This window comes from Psammomys obesus, unplaced genomic scaffold (assembly GCF_907164565.1).
Source record: "Psammomys obesus unplaced genomic scaffold, mPsaObe1.curated_primary_1811, whole genome shotgun sequence".
Classification (NCBI taxonomy): Eukaryota; Metazoa; Chordata; class Mammalia; order Rodentia; family Muridae; genus Psammomys; species Psammomys obesus.
The window spans coordinates 26,140,770-26,162,432 of record NW_026595981.1 but is presented as its reverse complement, the minus strand read 5'-3'; positions in this window follow the sequence as shown (position 1 = coordinate 26,162,432).

Below are 21,663 nucleotides of genomic sequence, written 5' to 3'. Positions count from 1 at the left end.
AAGTCTATCAAAAAGAATGAAAGGAAGAAGGGGGGGGGAGTGGAGTGGCCCACGCCTTTAATCCCAGCACTTGGAGAGGCAGAGGCAGGTGGATCTCTCTGAGTTTGAAGTCAGCCTGGTCTACAGAGTGAGTCCCAGGACAGCCAGGGCTACACAGAGAAACCCTGTCTCAATCAATCAATCAAATCTAAAGAGAAAACAAACAAGTCTCAAACATGGACTAACAGGATGGCTCAGCAGGTAAAGGGGATTGTAGTCACACCTTAGTATCTGAATTTGATCCCAAGAAACCACACGGCTCAGGAGAGAAGCAGCTCCTCTAAGTTGTCCTCTGAACTCCACATGGGTTAAGCATGTACACACACATACACACACACACACACACACACACACACACACTAAAGTCTTTTTTTCTTTCTTTGTTTTGTTTGTTTTTTGAGACAGGGTTTTTTTTTTTGTGTGTGTGTGTGTGTGTGTGGTTAGCCTTGGCTTGTTCTGGACTCACTCTGTAGGTCAGGCTGGCCTTGAACTCACAGAGATCCACCTGCCTCTGCTCACACTATGCTGGAATCACAGGCATGTGCCACCGTGCCTGGCGATTAGGGAGGTCTTAAAGAAACTCCCTGGCCTTCTTGGCAGTCCCTTAACTGAGCAAGGGGTCCCCTGAGCCAGATAGCTTATAGTAACTTAGAGACACCTTTGATGGCGAAGCATTCCCTCCTGGGATTAGGCTCAGTTGGCTGACCTGAGAGCCATCACCAGAACTCTGGGATTAAGTCAAAACAAGAGAGTTACCGTCCACACTGATGGCCGATATGCATTTTTAGTCCTCCATGCCCATCGGAAAGCGTGGAAGCTGCAGGCACTCGGGCTAAGTACCACCAAGAAAAAGACATGCTGTTTCCTGCCATACTTCCACTAGAAGACATCAACAGGGAACGGGCTGGGGTGTCCGAGGGAAAGAGATGCATGACAGGAGCAGCTGATCAAGTTATGACTATGGCCTCTCTTTCGTGGGAGCTCCCTGCATGGGTGAGAGCAACATGAAAATGGACAAGAGCCTCAGGTGCTGGAGGGAGTGGCTTCTAACGTAGTAAAAAAGAGAGAGAGAAGAGTTGTAAACAGCATTGTCATCACATCCGCTTGATTCTAGAGCTTGCTCCTACTTGCCACAGATAGGGAAAATTATTGAATGTGTATTCAGGTGTTTTGCCTCCTGTAGGTCTGTGTACCATATGTATGCAGTGCCAGGAGAGGCCAGAAGAGGGCATCAGATCGCCCGGGACTAGAGTCACAGAATGTTGAGAGCGGCCATGTGCATGCTGGGAGTCAAACTCCAGGTCCTCCGGAAGAGCAGCCAGTGCTCTTAACCACCAAGCCTAATCGCTAGTCCCAGATGGAAAATTTGAGGACCTTCTATCAGGCTTTTCATTGGGGCAAGGATGGATGCCTACAGTTTCCAAAAAGACTTTATATTTCTGAAACCATCAACCAGATGGTAATGGTGACGTACAAATGAATAACCCTTACACTGTGGTTCACTCCTTCAGAAATACAAAGACAAGATCCTACACTGGGAAAGACAAGATATTTCACCACCAACATGCCCTAAAGCAGGATATCCAATTCCTCTTAGTGTGGATAGCCACCATCATTTGGGTGGAAGGTTTTTCCTGTAGGACAGACAAAGAAGGTTTCTGAGATGGTCCAATTTTTTTTTTTTTTTCTTGTATGTCTATGTATCATGCATTTGCAGTGCCCATAGAAACTAAAAGAGGGCGCTGGATCCTGTTGTGAAAGGGATATTAGACTTAGGGGACTTTTGTACCCCAGTTACTTCCCAAATAATCGAGACAGAGACCTTTTGGATTTATAAAAGCTTTAAAGCACAGTAACTGGACAGATATTAACCCTCTAAGCTATTTTGCTCTTTTCCAGCCATATTCCCCAAGTTACTCGTCATAATTGTTCCTGCCTGGGCTGCTTCTGTTCCATCAGGCCAGTCCTCATGGCCAGTGCTCATGCCAACTTCTCTCTGGCTTCCTCTCCTGCTTCTCTTCTCGACTTGGTCTCGTAGTCCAGGAACCTAAGCTCTACCTACACTTCTCTTCTCCCCAGTTACAGGCATCTAGCTAATTTTATTAACCAGCCAACTATAAATGGGGGAACCCTTGGAAATGGACTTACAGACAGCTGTGAGCTGCCACCATGCATGCACTCAGACTCAGGTTTCTTTGGAAGAGCAGCCAGAGCTCTTAACCTCTCAGCCATCTCTCCAGCTCTGGAAGCACCTTTCATGGTGAACACATCTCTTTAAAAAAATTTTATGTGCTGGGCAGTGGTGGCACACACCTCTGAACCCAGCACTCAGGAGGCAGAGGCAGGTGGATCTTTGAGTTTGAGGCCAGCCTGGTCTACAGAGTGAGTCTCAGGACAGCCAAAGCTACCTGATAGCCATCACCAGAACTCTGGGATTAAGTCAAAACTAGAGAGTTACTGTTCACACTGATTTCAAGACAGAGAAACCTGTCTTGAAAAACAAAAAAACAAAAATGAAAGAAGAAAGGAAAAAAGAAAGAACGAAAGAAAGAAAGAAAGAAAGAAAGAAAGAAAGGAAGGAAGGAAGGAAGGAAGGAAGGAAGAATTGAACGAGTCATTAAGGCCAATAGGAGAAAGACCGGTATTCCTGTAGCTGTCACTCCTTCCAACCAATGGGCCCTGCTTTTCCATTCTCACATGCATTGCTGTTTAGAAATCTCTTGTGCCAAACACCTTTTATGCATTCAGCCTTAGGTCAATCTCTGTCTGTGGATACTTATCTCCCAGGGGTGAGACCGTCAGATTTTAACCCAATGGGGCCATGGGACTTCTCTGCGGGGACTAACCAGACGTGGGTCTCCTCCACTTAGCCTAAAAGAGGTACCACATTAGCCTAAAAGGGACAGGCTACCTTTTCTTGTAGCTGTCTCCCGAATGCTACCCATCTGCTGGTGGGGTTCACAGATCATAGCAAACGCCTTCACCCCTAAAGCTACAGAAAGCTACAGCTTTCTCTCTCTCTTTTCGAGGTTTATTCTTTTTTATTTTAGTTTATGAGTATGTGCACTTTGTCTGCATGTATGTCTGTACACCACATGTGTGCCCCGCTCCTCTGGAGGTCAGAAGAGGGCATCATTGGATCCTCTGGAACTAAAGTTACAGATGGTTGTGAGTCACTGGGCGGGTGCTGGGATCTGAATCCAGGACCCTGGCAAGAGCAACAGGTGCTCTTGACCACTGAGCCATCTCTCCAACCCCAAAGCTTCTGGCTTTGCTTCATCATAAGACTTTTCTAACTTAGATTCTCTTTTAAAGGACACCTTCTGTTAGAAACCAGGCACTCCCCCCGCCTGGCTTCAGCGACTCAGAGCCAGCAGCCAACCCGTTAAAAGGTCCCTGCTACCACAGATTGCTCTATTGTTCTCTTGCTCTCTCTCTCTCTGTTTCTCTCTCATGTCCTAGCTTCAAGACTGCTTTTCACCCCCCCCCCCTCCAATAAATCTCTTGTGTGAGATCCGTTGCATGGTGTAATCTTTAAGGCGTACCTTGGCCCAGACCCACCATGAATACTCGGCTGCTCAGTCCTAACACCTCCTGTCCCATAAAACCACACCCTAACTGTGATCCAGCTCCCACCTTCTCTTGCCCGTGTTTCGATCCATCCATAATGATGGGTGGGTTCATCCTTAAGAACTTCCCCTCACCTGCTAGCTCCACTACATTTTAGTTCCAATTAAATGCTCAAGTCTAGAGTCCACCTGGGCCTCCCTGTCGGTCAGCCTACTGAAGCTCAACAACTGTGGTCCCTCCTGGGGTAGGTCACTCCGTGAGCACAATGGGGACATTAATCTTCTTCCTCCAGAGGTTGGGAAGGTCAGACAAAGTGTCACTTCACTTGATGGACTCTCAACACACGCCTGCGATGTTTGTTTTCCCTCCATTGCCTGAATCAGGAAGAGGCTGTTGGAGAGGGATGTTTCCTGGGGAGAGGGGTAGGTATCTAGGGCTTCTAAACTATGAAATAACTGGGAAGGGAGGATGAGGGTTTCAGGTTGCCTTCCCCCAGGGCCGGGTCACACCGATAACCCTTGATGAATTCTGTGGCCTAGGGGTTGGCAGCCAAGAATGACAAATCCATTGCTGGGTTAAAGTAAAACTTTGCAGACTTCCATTTGGGGCACTGATGGGCAGGCCGTGGCTTCTTTGAAGCTGGGGCTGAAAGGGCCACTTTCCAGGCAACTCTTCTCTTGCTTATTCTCTTTCCAAATAACCTTCCTAACAAGCCCAGGAGAGAGAGGGACCCAAGAGGAGGCAAATATCTCAGCCCCCAAGTTGGGAGGGGCCTTAAAGTGAAGGTGGTTGAGGGGGGAAGGGCTGCAGTCCACCCTGGCAGGTCTTGGGTCCTAACTTGTGGTTAGGGTCAGCTGAAGAGAATGTGTAGCTCTCTTCTCCCCACAGCTGGTGCCTCACACATCCTCCTCCCCATCACAGCCCTTTCCTTAGAGAGCCTGCAGAGCCTGGAATGAGAAGAATCTGAACTACAAACAGACCTCTTGGCTGCCGCCCCGACTTATCCCCAACTGCCTCCTAGGCTGCAGACTTCCAGGCAAGGTTGAAAGGGGCCTAGGTGGGAAGACCCCACACAGAGACACTAGAGAAACAGGGGTGCAGAAGTAAGATGAGGATAGGGAGAGTGCATGAGTCTACCTTTTCTCTATAGACAGCGTCTCACTCAAAGATCCGGTTGGCTTGGAACTCATCACACAGTCCAGGCTGGCCTACAGTTCTTGGCAATCTTCCTGCCTCGGCTTTCCCAAGTCCTGGAGTTATAGATGTGAGCCAGTACTTCCAGCTTGAAAGAAAGAAAGAAAGAAAGAAAGAAAGAAAAGTCATATTTTCCAAACTAAAACTCCAAACCATTACAAGTCGACGTGGAGTCATGGGATTGGGGCTTTGAAAGCAAGCCCGAGCTAGAACGATCCAAGCTGTCGAGGCTCCATCCCAAGCAATTATGGATACACGCTAGAAAGAAAGAACCTGTGCCTCAGCCCTTGCCACATCTGTCTGCTCGGCTCTGCTCACCCGGGAGCTGAGCTCTCCCGGTGCTATCCGGGCAGCGTTACAGCCTGAGAAAGCCCTGGAGAGGCGGGAAGAATCAGGAAAATGAAGCGCCATCTCTGTATGGACAGATGGCACAGAGCCAGAGACCACTCCTGCCTGTCACACTTCCCCAGACCCCAGCGCCCTGCCCGCCATCTCTACACCACTAGAACAGTGTGGAACTTTGGTGTGATGGAGCCAGGGCCCTCCGTGCCATGAGATGCCCAGGCATCGTACTAAAAGGGTGACCCCAGGGAGAGGACCAGGGAACAGGAGAGGAGAGGGCATCCAACCCGGAGCAGGAAGCTGCTTGTGGCAAGATGACCTCTTTCCGAGGGCAGTTCTCCCCAGCTTGTATAACACAGCTCCTGCCAAGGGTGGTATAGAAAGGCACAGAGCCCACAGCAGGCTGGGGAAGGCCATTGAAAAGGCAGCTTAAGGGCTTCCTGCTGGGTGAGATGGATTAGGAGCCTGTGAGGAGTTGAGTCCAGCAATGAGAAAGGGACTGGCCCAATGCCAGAGCCCCTTGGCCAAAGATTCTCTGAGACCAGGGATCCCTGGGAATCTGGCAGGGTGGAAGTCAGCATCTTCCACCTGGCTGAGGGGCCCAGACAGACACACAGAGCACCAAAACAGAGGAAGACAGACAGACATAGAGCACACAGGAGACAGACCACAGAGCACCAAAACTGAGGAAGGAAAAGGAGTCCGGCTTGGGTGAATTAGTGGTCATCTCACAGGAAAGGAAACGACTTCCCGGTGATTTTACCCAAGTCTCCCTGAGACTTTGAACGGTGTCCATCAGTCAGGGCTGGTTCACTCCTGGGCTGTTTCTCTAGACTGTAGGATGGGGGCTCCGAGGCCACACTAGGGGCAGGGTAAGTAGTAGAATCTTGTTTTGTATTATTATTATTATTATCATTATTATTATTATTTGAGACAGGGTTTCTCTATGTAGACCAGGCTGGCCTGGAACTCACTATGTTAGACCAGACCAGGCAGGCTTTGAGCTCACAGACATCCTTCTGAAAACTGGGGTTAAAGGTGTGTTCCATCGGGGCTGGAGAGATGGCTCAGAGGTTCTTCCAAAGGTCCTGAGTTCAAATTCCCAGCAACCACATGGTGGCTCATAACCATCCGTAATGATATACGGTACCTTCTTATACCCTGAAGACACACATGCAGGCAGAATACTGTGTAAATAATAAATAAATCTTTAAAAAAAAAAAAGGGGGGGGGTGGTGGTGCTCGCCTTTAATCCCAGCATTTGGGAGGCAGAGGCAGAGGCAGGTGGATCTCTGAGTTCGAGGCCAGCCTGGTCTACAGAGTGAGTTCCGGAACAGCCAGGGCTACACAGAAAAACCCTGTCTCGAAAAACAAAAACAAACAAACAAAAAATCCTATTGAAGACCATGTGGTCCCAGGGGCCGAAGCACCAGTACTGCGATTATTATTTTGAGGCTAGGGTCTTACTAAGTTGCCCGAGCAGGCCTCTATCTGCTGAGCCACGTGATCAATCCTCTTGCCCTAGTCTTCCTAGTATCCGGGATTACGAGTCCTGTGTTTAGAGCAAAGATGATCTCCTCTGATAGGCTGTCAGGAATCGAGTCAAAACCCTGTTCCCACCCCATTTCACGGGGCAAACAAGAAGGCTGAGAAAGCTTCAGGTAACCAGGTAAGACGTGGGTAACCCCTGAGGACATCCTTTGGGGAAAGGGGGCTTCCACGCTGGATACGCCAAGCCCAGGGTGTCCCTGGCTCAGAGCTGCCCCGTCTCCCAACTCACTGGGCCAGCCCCTTTCTTTGTGCTCAGTTCTTTCCCACAGCCCAGCAAGGCGGGGGTGCTAGGATCCCAGGCCCACCGCCTCCTGCTGGGCAGCACCCCATCTACCCCCACATAAAAAGCCTGAGAGGGGACAAGGAGGTGGGGCGTTCTCACTCCGAGGAGGCCTCGGCACCCTTCCCCAGCCCCTGGCCCCAGCCCTGGCTCCCCCAGACAAAAAGCTGCTTTACATGAGAAGAGCGGGCTGGCCTGGCCTTACCCGGGCACTCAAAGAGGCGGTAGCCCCTGACAGCCGGGGCTGCCCCTTCCCCCACGCCGAGGCCTCATTTAGTTGCAATTAGCAATTCTTTGCATACGCCCCTCCAGGCCGGTGGGACGCGGGTCCTCTTCCCCGAAACCTAGGCTTCAACCTTCCGGAGTTTCCCTGCTCCTCTCTCCCCTTGAATCCTCTCTTCTCGTCACAGCCCTGTCCTAGCGGGACGCCGGGAGTTCTCCAGAGAAGGCAGCACGTAGAGGAGCCAAACCAAGAACTCTGAGGGTGGGGGATGGCGAAGAGGAGGGAGGCTGGGCTTGCTCCAGCTGGAGGACCCCGTCACCGACGCACACTGCCGCGACCCTCCTCTCTTCCTAGGCCATTCCCCATCCCGGGAATGGCCTACCAGCTTTTGGATGAGATGGAAGAAAGACCAAAGGGAAAGAGTTTTGTTTGTTTGTTTTTTTTAGTAAGAGATCTAATGGTGAGGTGGTGGGTCGGAGGTAGGGTCGGGGTGGCAGGGAGGAGGCTGCATGTGAGAGAAATCGGGGACTCGGCTTTTCCCTCCTCGCAGCTTGACCATGGAGGATTCAGCCTCCGAGTAGGGCGCACCTGGAGTCCTACCAGGGACCAGACAGGGAGCAGTAGGGTGAGTCAAGCTTGAAGAATGAAAAAACCAGGCAATAGCATCCCCCGTCTCTTTTAGGCTCCCCCCAGTCTATAGGGATGAGGGCGAGGAAAAGGGACCGTCTCTCTAGATAGGTTTCCAAGTCTAGGACCCACATTCCTTCCTCCCAGGGTCTTTCCTTCTCTCTCTCCAAGTCTCTGATAAGTTCTTGTGTCCACAAGGGGGAGCCCTCGGCACGGTGGAAACTTCGCAGGCCTGGAGGAAAGTGTCCATGGCCACAGGGCGTTACTTTTCTCCAGGACAGAGGCCAAGGAGCCCTCTGGGAGAGGAGATGCTACCTTAGGAGGAAGTTCTCAAGTCTTTAAGATCTTTGTGAGGAGTGGAGAAGGTATACAACACTCTATGATCCCGTTGGGCAATAAACTGTCAGAGCAGGGGCTCTTGAGGTCAACTCAGCCTCCTGGCCAGCTTTCTGGTTGGGATGGCAGTGAGGATCTCGCAAAGGATTCTTTAGAATTTATAACACGAACAAGGGCTGAGCTGACTTTGAGGCCCAGCAGGAACCCCATGGGGGATGGACTGACCTATTTTGGTGGACATTTGTGTAGGTTTAAGAAGCAGAAAAAAAGAAAGATTTGGCTGCTTTGGGGTATGGGACTTTGATTGTTTTTGTTTTGTTTTGTTAGCCCTGGCTGTCCTAGAACTCACTCTGTAGACCAGGCTGGCCTTGAACTCAGACAGATCCATCTGCCTCCGCCTGGGATGAAAGGTGGGCACTACCACCACCCGGCAATGGGGCTTATTTTTGACCCAGGATCTCATACTATTTAGACCTCATGCTGAGGTCCATGAGTCTGGAACTCATGATGATCCGACTGCCTCTGCTTCCTAAGTCGGAGGCCCCGGGTGTGTACCACCACGCCGGGCTCCTGTTTGTGTGTTCATTTTGATGCAGGGTCTCAAAAATCAGAACCAGGAGAAAACTGCAACTTTACTCTCAGACGAGGAGTGTCTGAGACCCCAGGAACCCCTGGGGAGTCTTCCCTTTGGGGTTTAAAGGTGCCCTTTCTCTTCGGAAGAGCTGTATCTGGGAAAGAAGGAAGATAAACTCCCACTCGGAGGTGAGGGTGGGCAGAGGTCAGGGGCGGAAGAAGGAGGAAGGAAGGTTTGATGGGGCTGACACCCTAGCTCTAGGCTGAAGTGACTCTTCAGCTCCTTCCTCCAGACCTGGGCCTGGGAGCTCCCAGAGGTCAGGGCCTCCGAAGGCCCCAAGTGGACTAGACATCTGGGATCCTTTGGCTTACAGGGAAGCCATGTGTGTGTGTGTGTGTGTGTGTGTGTGTGTGTGTGTGTGTGCGAGCGCACACACACACACGTGTGCGCGGACTTGTGACGTCTTCATGGGCCACCTAAACCCCTGAAAGGACGGGATTTAATGGGGTCAAGTGTTGGGAGCTTTGGGCAAGAAGCAGTTGTGAGACCGCAGGAAATGGTCTCTGGAGAGCCATCCTCCAGTCCAGAGCAGAGCATTCACAGCACCCCTCTGCGTGTGTATTCCCCCTCAGGCCGGAAGAAGGACCCCAGAAAGGAGTATCTGAGCTGTCATTCACTGGTTCCCCTCCTACCTGACCTAACTCTGCTCCAGCCTATACCTTCCCAATCTGGGAAGTCTAGAATGCCATGCTACCAAGAGCCTCCGTCAAGGCCCTTTCCACAGTCTGAAGTCAGTGCTGGCCTCACCAGGTGCCCAGCCTGGACTCCTGCTGGCCTCACCCCTCTTCCTTCCTCAGCTTTCCCACCGCTCTCCCCTTCAGAACCATATTTGGGCTTTTAGAACTCCCTGGAAGCTCCCAGAGCGGCAGCCTTCCCGCAGGAGTCCACTCTGCTGGGGACACAGACCACACTCCCTGCTCTTAACAGGACAGTTGCCCCAGGTCCTTCAACCCCAGATTCCACATCAAAGGGCTCAACCAACCACGAGTCTAAAATATTACGAGAAAAAAAAAAGGCGCGTGCCTGCGTTTAACAGCCTCTCCCCCTTGTTATCATTCCACAGTGACCGTTATTTACACGGCCCTTTCCAGGCAGGAGGGATTGTTAGGCGGTGCCGGGACACCGCACCATCTTATGTGCAGGATTTCGGCACCTGAAGATTCTGGGACCCACATGGGTACTGGGAAGAGCACTTCTGGATCCCATGAGCCGCCCGTGTTTGAATCATCCCGTCCGTCTACACTGAGCAGACGGCTCCCAGAGTGGGCTCTGACTCACAGAGAAGGAATTTGAGACACCCGTGATATTTAAAACATTCTAGTAGCCACATATTTTACCAGTTTAAAAAAAAAAAATCAAGACAAGTGAAATTAATCCTAATAACATTTAATTCAATGATCAAATTATTTCCATATGTCATCAATATAAAATAATGAGTGCTAAATTTGCTCCCCCCCCCCCCTTGGACTGTCTTTGGAATTTAGTTCTGCGCTTCCGGTGCTCCTCAGTTTGCATCAGCTGTGTGCTCCCGATGTGTGACCAGTGGTTAAGATATCGGGCAGCAGCAGGGCGTGTTGTACTGGCAGAGGCAGAGGTAGGTGGGTCTCTGTGAGTTCAAGGCCAGCCTGGTCTACAAAGGGAGTCCGGGACAGCCAGGACTACACAGAGAAACCCTGTCTCTGGGAAAAGAAGAAAAAAAAAAAAAGAAAAAAAAGAAAAAAAGAAAAGAAAATGCGTGTTTTCTTCATGTCTATGTCTGTGCACCATATGTGTATTTGTTGGCCAAGATGGTGTGAAATCTTCCCCCACTGAAGGTGTGGACAGGTGTGAGCCGCCGTTCGGGAGGATGGAAACCAAACCTGGGTCCTCTGCAAGAGCAACAGGTACTCTTTTCGCCTGTTTTTTGGTTGTTTGTTTGTTTTTGTTTTTTTTTTCGGGACAGGGTTTCTCTGTGAGACCATCTTGACAATCCTGGGCAGGCTTTGTTCGACGCTGGCCTCGAACTCACAGAGACATATATGCCTGCCTCTGCCTCCCAAGTGCTGCGGTTAAAGGCGAGCGTGCAACAAGTCCTCTTAACCGCTGGGCCCTGTCTCTTCAGCCTCCTGCGCCCTCCAAAAGTGACTTAAGAATAAAACTGTGCTTGTGTTTAAACACTTGGCACGACTTGCGTGACCTTAGAGTGTCCCTTAACTACTTGGTGGCCTTAACTGTGTCGCCTACTAAATGGGCCCGAAACCTCTCAGAGTTATTGAGGAGATAAGGTCAAGGGCTTCTTTCGATACTGCTTGGCACACATTGTGCGCTCAATGGAGCTTAAGTCTCTTCAACTCCGCGTGTTTGGGGATCTTGGTCCGGAAGAACTGTTTGATGAAAGCCTGGGAGAAGTGGCCCTTTGTCTGCCTGCGGAGTGCAGTGAGAGTGGGCTGGACAGCGAGGGAATTTTGTTGGGAGGAGCTGGACTGGCATAAAGATGGCTGCCGGTGCCCAGAAGACGGAGACAGAGGTGGAATTTGGAACAGAAACAGAGCGGCCTAAGGCCGATGATTCACTGCTGGAATGAAGCTGGCAGGGGGCCGGGCGCTCCAGCAATCCCTGCACGGCGCAGGCGAGGCGAAGTTCACGCCGCTGCAAGCGGCGGGGCCCGGAGGAAGGCCTAACTTGGGACAAAGGTTCTGACGGGTGTGCAGCCAAAATGCCCCGGTGGATGCCCTCCCTCCCTCCCTCCCGCCCTCCCTCTCCGCGCCGCAGCCCAAGGGCGGGCTGACATTTGCATTTTGAGGCCACAGCGCCCCCTGCCGGGCTGGGAGCCAGGCGGGTGGCCGCGAGAGTGAGGCGAGGGCTGCGGGGTGACTGGGTCCCGATGTGGCTCTGCCCACGAGGCGCTCTTCGGGAGACCACGCAGGTGCAATCTTCTAACAAAAGTCCATTCAATAGCAGCGGGCGGGGCGCGGTGGGGCACGTCCGTAGACCCGGTATTTGGGAGGTAGAGGTAGGAGGCTACGTTGGCAATGAGACTTTCTTAAAAATAAAATAAAAACACATAAACTAAAATAAAACCTGGATAACACTACAGCAGGGTACTATTCGCCATTTCATATCCCGGGAATCTGAGGTACGCGTAACCACCCAGAGACCTACTGTAATATCCCCAAGTGGTCCAGCAAGGCGGCTCAGGGCAGCTTAGCTTTGAAGGCCTTACCACCTGAGTTTGTTCCCTGGATCTCACGGTGGATGGAAGGAACGGACCCCTAAACCTGACTCCGCACACGTGCTGTGGCGTGTGGGTGCCTGCACTCAAGCCCAGGCGCCATACATGCGTGCGGCCCAGCGGTAAACACAATGGCTAAAGGTCTACAAATGTGATCAGGGGCCCGGAGAGGAGGCTCTGAGGAAAGGAGCCGCTGAACCTGACGGCCGGAGGGCAATCCCCTCCGCGCGGATGTTAGACGGAAGCCCCAAAACAGCTGCGAAAACTCCTTCCTGTGGGTTGTCCTCTGACCTTTACATACGTGCCTATCCGCGCGCGCGCGCGCGCGCACACACACACACACACACACACACACACACACACACACACACACACACACACACACACCTAGTCTCTCTCACCAGAAGTAGAGTGAATCCTGTTGTTCATAAATCTAGACCTTTTTACTTCTGGTTTTCCTTCTTTTTCTTTCTTTCTTTCTTTCTTTCTTTCTTTCTTTCTTTCTTTCTTTCTTTCTTTCTTTCTTTCTTTTTGTTTTGGTTTTTGGAGACAGGGTTTCTTTGTGTAGCCTTGGCTGTCCTGGACTCACTTTGTAGATCAGGCTGGCCTTGAACTATGGAGGTCCACCTGTCTCTGCCTCCCTGAGGGGTGGGGTCAAAGGCATGCACCACCATACCTGGCACATTGTTTCTTCTTTTTTTTTTTTTAAAGATTTATTTATTATTTATACAGCATTCTGTCTGCATTTGTGCCTGTAGGCAAGAAGAGGGCCTCAGATCTCATTATAGATGGTTATGAGCCACCATGTAGTTGCTGGGAATTGAACTCAGGACCTTTGGAAGATCAGCCAGTGCTTTTAACCTCTGAGCCATCTCTCCAGCCCCACATTGTTTCTTCTTTATTTAAAAAATGTTTTTACGTTTTTCCTTTGTGTGTGTGTGTGTCAGTTGGTGGGTACTTGCCACAGTGCGCCGGTGGCACTCAGAGGTCAACTTGTGGAAGTCAGCTCTCTCCTTCCACCATGTGGGTCCTGCCTAAACGTCAAGGCCTGGTGGAAAAGCTCCTTTACCAATCGAGTCATCTTGCAGGCTCCCTCTTTCTTTAACTGGAACTGGGCTGAGGATGTAGCTGGTTCGCAAAATTGCTTCCTGGCATGCATGAAGCCCTCGGTCGGATCCCTGGTACTGCAATGTACTGAGGTGTGGAGGCCACACCTGTGACCCCAACATGAGAAGGATCAGAAGTTCAAGACCAGCCTCATCTACGTAGTGAAACCCTGCATTAAAAAAAATAAAATCAGAACTACTTTTAAAAGGCTCATGGGATACAGTGGAAGACAGGGGAGGGAAATGGGAAGAGCCAGAGAGTCCGGAGGAACACTATCTCTGTGAATAGCATGGCCTCTGGCATTTTTGCACTCACGAGAGCTATGCTCATCAGTCTGACTTGAAGGATAGCCCTATGCAACTCAGAGGAGGGGATCTCTGTGAAGTTTAAGCCAGCCTGATCTACACAGCAAGTTCCAGCACAGCCAGGGCTGTGGACAAGCAAACAAACAAACAAACAAACAAACAGTAAATAAACAACTTGGTCTACCATTAACTAGAGGAAACAAACAGAAGATCCTCTCTCCTCCTTTTCTCCACTTGATGAGTATTCTCCTTTCTGTTAACCCCAAGGATGGCCTCTGGTTCCAGCCCTTCCCTGTCCCACTCAAGTGGGGCTTTCTTGCTCCAGACCAAGAATGTGTGTGCGTGCGTGTGTGTGTGTGTGTGTGTGTGTGTCCCACCTCTGGTGGCCTCGTCTGGGGACTTCCCTTCCATTCGGTAGAGATTGATTTATTGTTTTCCATGGTAGCCGACCAGCTCAGGAAAGGCAGGGATGCCCTTAACAAATTGCTAAAAATCCTGACAAACCGGGATTTTTGTGGTGTGGTGGGAGGGGTCCTTGCAGGAAGTATATGGGACAAGTTGGGGCTCAGTAGTTGTTGCAGCTTTTGTGGTCTAACCAGACTTTGAGCAGTTCTAGCTAAGATTCCTCTGCCAGGATCTCAAGTTCAAGGCCATCCCAGGCTGGCCTCAAACTCTGCCCCACCTCCCAAGTGCTGGGATTACAGCTTGCACTTCCACTTAACGTATGTGGTTTTGGGGGTGGAACCCAGGGCCTCGTACATGATGTGCAAGTATTCTACCAACTGAGCTATTGCCCTAGCCTCAAAACCGTATCTAAAGAGTTATTTATACATGTTTATGTGTCTGTGTGAATGCATGCCCTCTGTGTGCGGGCATGGAAGCCAGAAAGGGGCTCCTGATCCCCTGGAGCTGGAGTGACAGGCAGTTTTGAGCCGCCAGAAGTGGAAATCAAACTCCTGACCTCCGGAAGAGTATCAGGCGCACTTAAGTACTGAGCCATCTCTCACAGCTCTGGCAACGCCAGGGTCCCTACAAATGCTGAAGCCAGCAGAGAGACAAACCATAAGAGTCAAGAAGGAAACCCCATTCAGCATGGCTTAGCTAGCCAGGCTGGTTCAAACACCAGACCATTTAATTTTAAACACATTTAAGGAGAGTATAACTTTAGGAAAAACAACGTTGTTCCTGGTAACAACGATCTCAATCCCGGTGCCCAATAAAGCTTAAGGTGTGACTACGCTGAAACTCTTTTGCAATGTTTATGCGACATCTCCCCTAAGGATGGATTTTATTGACTGAAGCGATGTTCAAGATAAAAGTCTAGGGAGGAAGAATTTGGGATAAACATAATATCTGGGGGATTTGGGTGTGGCCCATCCCTGCAGAGAACGGAAGACCACCAAGCTATTAAACGACGCCCACTCTCAGCTATCTTGATGGGAAAATGTATACACAGCCTTTCCGTTGAAGACACAAGCCTGAGTGATTACATTTCCGGTTTCTCTAGTGCTTATCTGTGAGCAGAAGGACCTTGCACCCTCTGCAAAACCGTATTTGTTTGTTTGTTTGTTTATTCATTCAGTTAGTTTTTGAGGCAGGGTCTCACCATGTACCCCTAGTTGATGTGGAGAGCCCTGTGTGCCAAGCTGGCACCAAACTCAAAAGGGTCTTCCCGCCTCTGTGCTGGGATGAAAGGCATAACGGTAAACACAAAACTTGAATGAACAAAGAAAACAAGACAAAGAGCAAAGGGGCTCGTGGTTTGGTTGGTGTGCCACTTGCTAGCGTGATCTGTGAGAGAGAGACATTTGAGCTGGAAATCCCTAATTCAGACATCATCCCTGGGTGGGAAAGGAGCATCGAAGATGACTGCACTGCCTCCGACTGGCCGATAGGAGGCAGCACTGCAATTCTCCGCAGGCTCCGTAAGCATCCGGGTCAGGTCAGAACATGACTGCCTCAAGCAGAACCATTTTGGTTCCTCCGTCCTGAAGCCGAATATGTGGAGGACCTCCCCTCCACCCTTCTCCCTGTATCGGCGTAAGGCAGCAGCCACCCCATCAAATCTCAGTTTCCCACCCAATATGGCGTCTCCTCGCTGCTTTCCTTCGCCCACGTTGTACCAGCTTCCCAAACGCCTTCTCAAGACAGTATGGTGGCAGTTCATGGCTCAAAAATATTAAAATAATCAAATAAAACAAAAACTTAGAAAAGAGGCGATCCCAGCCTCACGATGACCACACTCACACAGGGCAGCCAGACACCCAGAAGGCTGGCCCCGAACTCTCAAGCACAGATCCTGCGCCCAGCCTCCTAGAGGCTAGGATCACAGGCGTGTGCCACCGTGCCCGGCCTTCTAGCGGTGCTTATAATGTTTTTTTAAACTTTAGACAGCAGACAGTTATGACGTTGTGTGCCTGTTGACTCCGAAACTGAGTTTCAGACTGACCATAGCCTATACACTGGCATATGGCACAGCAGGTAAATGCTTGCTCTGATAAGCCAGTCTATTCCCGGAGTCCGCGGAGGACTCCAGTTCGGTCCCGATCCCAGGGAACCACATAGTGGACTGAGAGAACCGCAGACCTCCTCAGACCGCACAAGCGCCCAGCCCACCCCACCCCACCCCCGACCTCCCCACTGGGGATGCCCAGCACTAGGGAGGCAGCTTAGTCTACAAGGCACGCTCCACATTCAAGACTTTTTAACCAAAAGGAGGAGGCATTTAATTAAAACCAGGATGTGGTGGCGCACGCCTTTAACGCCAGCAACTCGGGAGGCAGAGGCAGGCGGATCTCTGTGGGTTTTTTTTTTTTTAGGTCAGCCTGGTCTCTATGGGACAGCCAGTGTTACATAGTGAGATCCTGCCTCAAAACAAAAACAAACCAAACCCACCCAACTACTTAAAAACAACAAAACATATTATTGTATATGTGTGTGTGTGTGTGTGTGTATTTAGATTTATATGTATGGGTGTTTGGCCTGAAAGTATGTGTGTGTGCCATATGTGTGTGCCTCATGCCCACAAAGATCAGAAAAGGGTGTAGGATCCCTTGAAACTGGAGTTACCGATGGTTGTGAGCTGCCATGTGGGTTTTGGGTACTGAACTGAAGTCCTTTGCGGAAGTAGCATGCACTCTTAACCATCTTTCCAGCCCCTGAACATTTTTTTTTTTTAAAGATTTATTTTACCTATTTATGTGAGTATATATGTTTGCTTGAGTGTCTTTATGTGTGTGTGTGTGTGTGCATTATAAGTATGCGTACATGTGTTCAGTGCAAGTGTGATTGTGATTTTGTGTGTGTGTGTGTGTGTGTGTGTGTGTGTGTGTGTGTGTGCTGAGAGGCCAGGAGAGTGTGCCGGATCTCTTAGTGGTGGAGTTGCTGGAGTCCAAAAGACGCTTGTTATGTAAGTTCTGGGATTGAAACCCTGGCCCTCCCGACTGTGGAGCAAACATTCTGAGCCACTGAAGCATCTCTCTAGAGCGTGTCTCACCCTGCAGCCCTGGGTGGTCTGGATGATGTAGGTCAAGCTGGCATCGAATTCACCAGAGATCAACCTGCTTCTGACCTCTGAGTTCTGTGATTAAAACTGAGTGCCATTACACTTGAAAATGAAAACTAAAATGTTTTCTTTCTTTTTCTTCCCCCTCTCTTCTCTTTTTTTTTTTAGGGGGGTTCTGAGAGACGGGAGCGGACATGGAAGGACTAGGAGGTGAGCATGACTGGGGTGCATGATGTGAGATTCCCAAATGATCAACATAAATAAATTAACAAACAAATAAAAGATTTGGCTGGGCCATAGTGGCTTTTGCCCTTAATCCCAGCACTGTGGAGGCAGAGGCAGAGGCAGGCAGATCCGTGAGGAAGAGGCCAGCCCCATCTATAGAGCGATCCCCAGGACAGCCTTTACTTAGTTTTCATACCTGAGTGTATGTGTTTTCTTTGTGAGTACGTATGAGCTCTTAAGCGTAGTTGTTCATGGAGGCCAGCAGAGGGCGACAGATCCCCTGGCGTTGGAGTTCTATGTGCCCCAGCAGATGGATGATCTGCAGGAGCAGTCATGGAGCATTAACCTCTGACCTTCTCCCTTTTGAAAAGTGAAATTATTACCGGTAGCTCTGGGATGCCTTGGATAGGATTATACTCCAATACAGTAAAACCTGGAGCCAAACTAGGGCTGTTCAAAGAATTTAGGACTTGGCTTTTTCTGTAAATGGGCTCTGGTGAGATTCTTAGAGTACTGATGGTTTGCAGCTGAGAAAGGAGAAAGACATTTAGCAAACATTTTTCAGTTTTGGTTTTGAGATGATGTTTCCCTGTGTAGCTGTCTTGGATTCTATCTAAACCAGGTGGACTTGAACTCACAGAGATCTGTTGGAGGTTGGTCTGGGGTGCTATTTATTCTAATGCTAAAAGCTGACACACACACACCCCAAGATTGGTGGCTATCTAGATGAGCACATTCTCCCACACACCAAATAATGTTGTATGAACCTTGCTCCCCAATTTAAAATTAACTGGTTTGTTAATAAAAGAGATTAAAGGTGCTCGCCACCACTGCCTGGCCCAATAATGGTGGGCTTTTTTTTTTTTTTCATTTGTTTATTTATTTATTTTTGTTTTTCGAGACAGGGTTTCTCTGTGTAGCTATGGCTGTTCTGGACTCGCTTTGTAGACCAGGCCAGCCTTGAAGTCACAGAGATCCTCCTGCCTCTGCCTCCAAGTGTGCTGGGATTACAGGCGTGTGGCACTGTGCACAGCTCTATTAATGCCATTTTAACCCCAGACTTGGGAAGCAGAAACATGAGAGCTCCGTGAGGTCAATGCCAGTCCGGTCTATACAGTTCCAGGGAAGTCAAGGCTACACAGTGATGTGGGGGTACCGCAAGTGAAGCCCTGTTTCAAAACCAAAAAAAACCCAACCAAACCGAAAAGGATAATGACAGTGGGATGCATGCCTGTAGTCCTGGCATTGGGGAAGCTGAGAACTTTGAGGCCAGCTGGGGCTAACAGTGAGGACAAGGCCAGTCTGGGCTACATAATAAGACTCTTGTCTAAAAAAAAAAAAAAAAAGACGAACAAAAGCTTACAGTGTACCAAAGCCAAACAAAAGAGGCTGAATATCAGCAGCTATGAGTGCACATGATACCCTGAAAAAGTCCCCACTAATAAATGCAGAAACGGTAGAATCAGAGAACCTATTTACTTACTGACTGAGACAAGGTCTAACTATGCTTCCCAGGCTTGCCTGGAACACACTATGAAGCCCACCCAGCCTGGCCTCCACTTGCTGTAATCCTCCTGTCTCAGCCTTCCTGCCGGCTGCAAGTCATCATTTTACAAGCACTGTTTATAGTAAATGATTCATACAAGGGTAATTAGTGAATGATTAAAAAAAAAAAAAAAAACACAGAGCGAAAGGAGGTCAAAGGGCAGGGGATGGAGCTCCATCCGTAGAGTGCTTGTCAGCAGGCATCAAGATTTGGATTTGACTTCTGGCACTACACAAAACAGGTGGAACATGCCTATACTCCTAGCTCTTGGTCAAGAAGATCAGAAGTTCAGTATAAACTTGCTACATAATGAGTTGGAGGCAAGCCTGAAATATGAGACCCTATCTTGAAAAAGAGGACTTGGGAGATGGCTCATCAGTTAAAAGCGCTGGCTCCTCTTCCAGGGGATCACAGGTTCAATTCCCAGCACCCACCCAGGGGTTCACAACTGTCTGCAATTCCAGTTCCAGGGTATCTGAATATCCAGTTCCAGTTCCAGGTATCTTCTGGCCTCCTTTAGCACCGGGCATGCACATGGTACAGAGACATACATGTAGGCAAAACACCCACACACGTAATATAAAAAATAGATATATCTTTAAAATAAAATGTCAGTGTTGGGGCTGGAGAGATGGCTCAGAGGTTAAGAGCACTGGTTGCTCTTCCAAAGGACCCGGGTTCAATTCCCAGCAACCACACGGTGGTTCCCAACCATCTATAATGAGATCTGGCGCCCTCTTCTGACGTGCAGAGATACATGAAAGTACATTTATGTATACATAAGATAAATTAATAAAATCTTTTAAAAAAATGTCAGTGTCAGGGCAGGCATGGTGGCACATGCCTGTGAGCCTAGAAATTGGGCAGGAGAATCAGGAATTCAAGGGATCCTCATCTACATAATGAATTTGACATCAATCTTGGCTACATGAGACCCTATTTCAAAACAAAACATTAACATCAGAAAAGATAACCAAAGTAAACAGAGTAAAATGCTTGAATTTCTAAGAGTTCTCTCTCTCATTTTAAAAGATTCACTTATTTTTATTTTATGTTGTGACTCCTTGCCTATATATATATCCATGCACTGCTGAGTAGCAATTTCCTCTGAGATAAAACCTCCAACCCTGCAGAGATGCTCTGTCAGTTCAGGGAGTGAACAACTCAAAAGCTTCAGTAAGTTCCTGAAACTTATGAGATTCACTAGATTCCTTCCTCCCCTAGCATTTATAGGTAGGAAGGGCTGCAGAGGAACATGCTAAGGTTGGACCGGCAGCCTAGAAGAGTCCCAGACAAGGCAAACCACTTGGAAGAGGCAGGGATCCGCTGAGCTTCCTTCAAATTGTGCAACGTGCTCCAGGTTCCCAGCTTTTGTGAGTCACCCAATCTGGAATAGGCTTTTTGGTATCGCGGCTGCCTTTGAGTCATTTCTCTTTCTATGTTAATCCACCCATATGCCTGTAAAGTAACCCCAATAAAACACATTGTTCACCAAGCTGGACTTTGTCTTGTTGGTATCTGTACTTCGGTCTGTTCTCTTGGTATCTGTCTGTTCTCAGTTCCTTATCTGGGGTAAGTAAATGCTTATTCATGTCTCCAGAGGAACAATATCGCATGGTATGTGCCACATGCCTGTAGCGCCTATGGAGGCCAGAAGAGGGTGTCAGATCCCCTAGAACCAGAGTTACAGGCTATGTGGGTGTTGAGCTTCCATGTGAGTGCTGGGAACCAAATCTGGGTCCTCTGCAAGAGCAGTAAGCATTCTTAACTACTGAGCCATCTCTCCAGCCTCTAAGATTTTTGTCATAGTCTTCAAACATAGTGAATGGGCTTCCAGAGTGCTGGGCTTGTCTATGGGGTGTTTGGGCAGGAACATGGTATTATGTTGGGGTGATACTTCTATCTCACTGTGGATACATGATGACCTTGCTTCTGTAGGTCAGTTTCCTAGGCAGAGCACCTACGATGGTTTGCTGGGGGCTATCTCTGACTAGAATATTGGTGTGGTGGTTTGAACAAGAATGGTCCCATAAGAATGGTCCTCATATATTTGAATGCTTAGTTACCAGGGAGTGGAGCTGTTTGAAAGGATTAGAAGGATTAGGAGGTGTGGCCTTGCCAGAGGAAATGTGTCACTGCTTGTGGCTTTGAGGTTTCAAAAGCCAGGCCAGGGCCAAGCCCACTGTTACTCTCAATCTCTCTCTCTCCTTCTCCTTCCCCATTCTCTTGGCCTGTGGATCAGGATGCAGCTCTCAGCTGCTGCTGCCACGCTCATGATGATAATAGACTAAACCTCTGAGATTGCAAGTAAGCCCCCAATTAAATGCTTTCTAACAGTTGCCTTGGTCATGGTGTCTCTTCACAGCAATAGAACAGTGACTAAAACTGTTGGGTTTTTTTGTTTGTTTTTGTTTTTGTTGTTGTTGTTTTATTTTTTTACCAGATCCTCTCATTTCAGTAAATTATCTCCTTGGTTAGGGCTGGCATATTAAAGTCCAGGATCTATTTGGTTAGCATTTCTAGAGAAAGCCTTCAGCTGCTACCTGAATGGAGAAAATGATTTAGGATCCAACTAACTAGTAACATGTAACTAGTCCTAGTGCTTTCAGCTCTGATCATACGATGGTCGTCGTCACCTTTCCTGGTACCAGGTGCATAACCCCAGGCTTGCTAGCCAGACCAGGAAGAGCTCCAGGTTTAATTAGACCTTGTCTTTAAAAAATAAGGTCGAGGGGACTGGGGAGATGGCTCAGCTGTTAAGAGCTTATACACATACACCCACATATGTAGGCAAAAGAATTAAATAAGCCTCACCCCCCCCCACCCCAATTAAAGAAAATAGAAGCTGGAGACATGGGTAAGCAGTTAAAAGCACTCACTCCTTTTGCAGAGAAACTGGGTTTGGTTCTAGCCACTGACAGGGTGGTTCATCATTGTCTATACCTCCATTTTCAGGGGATACGATAAC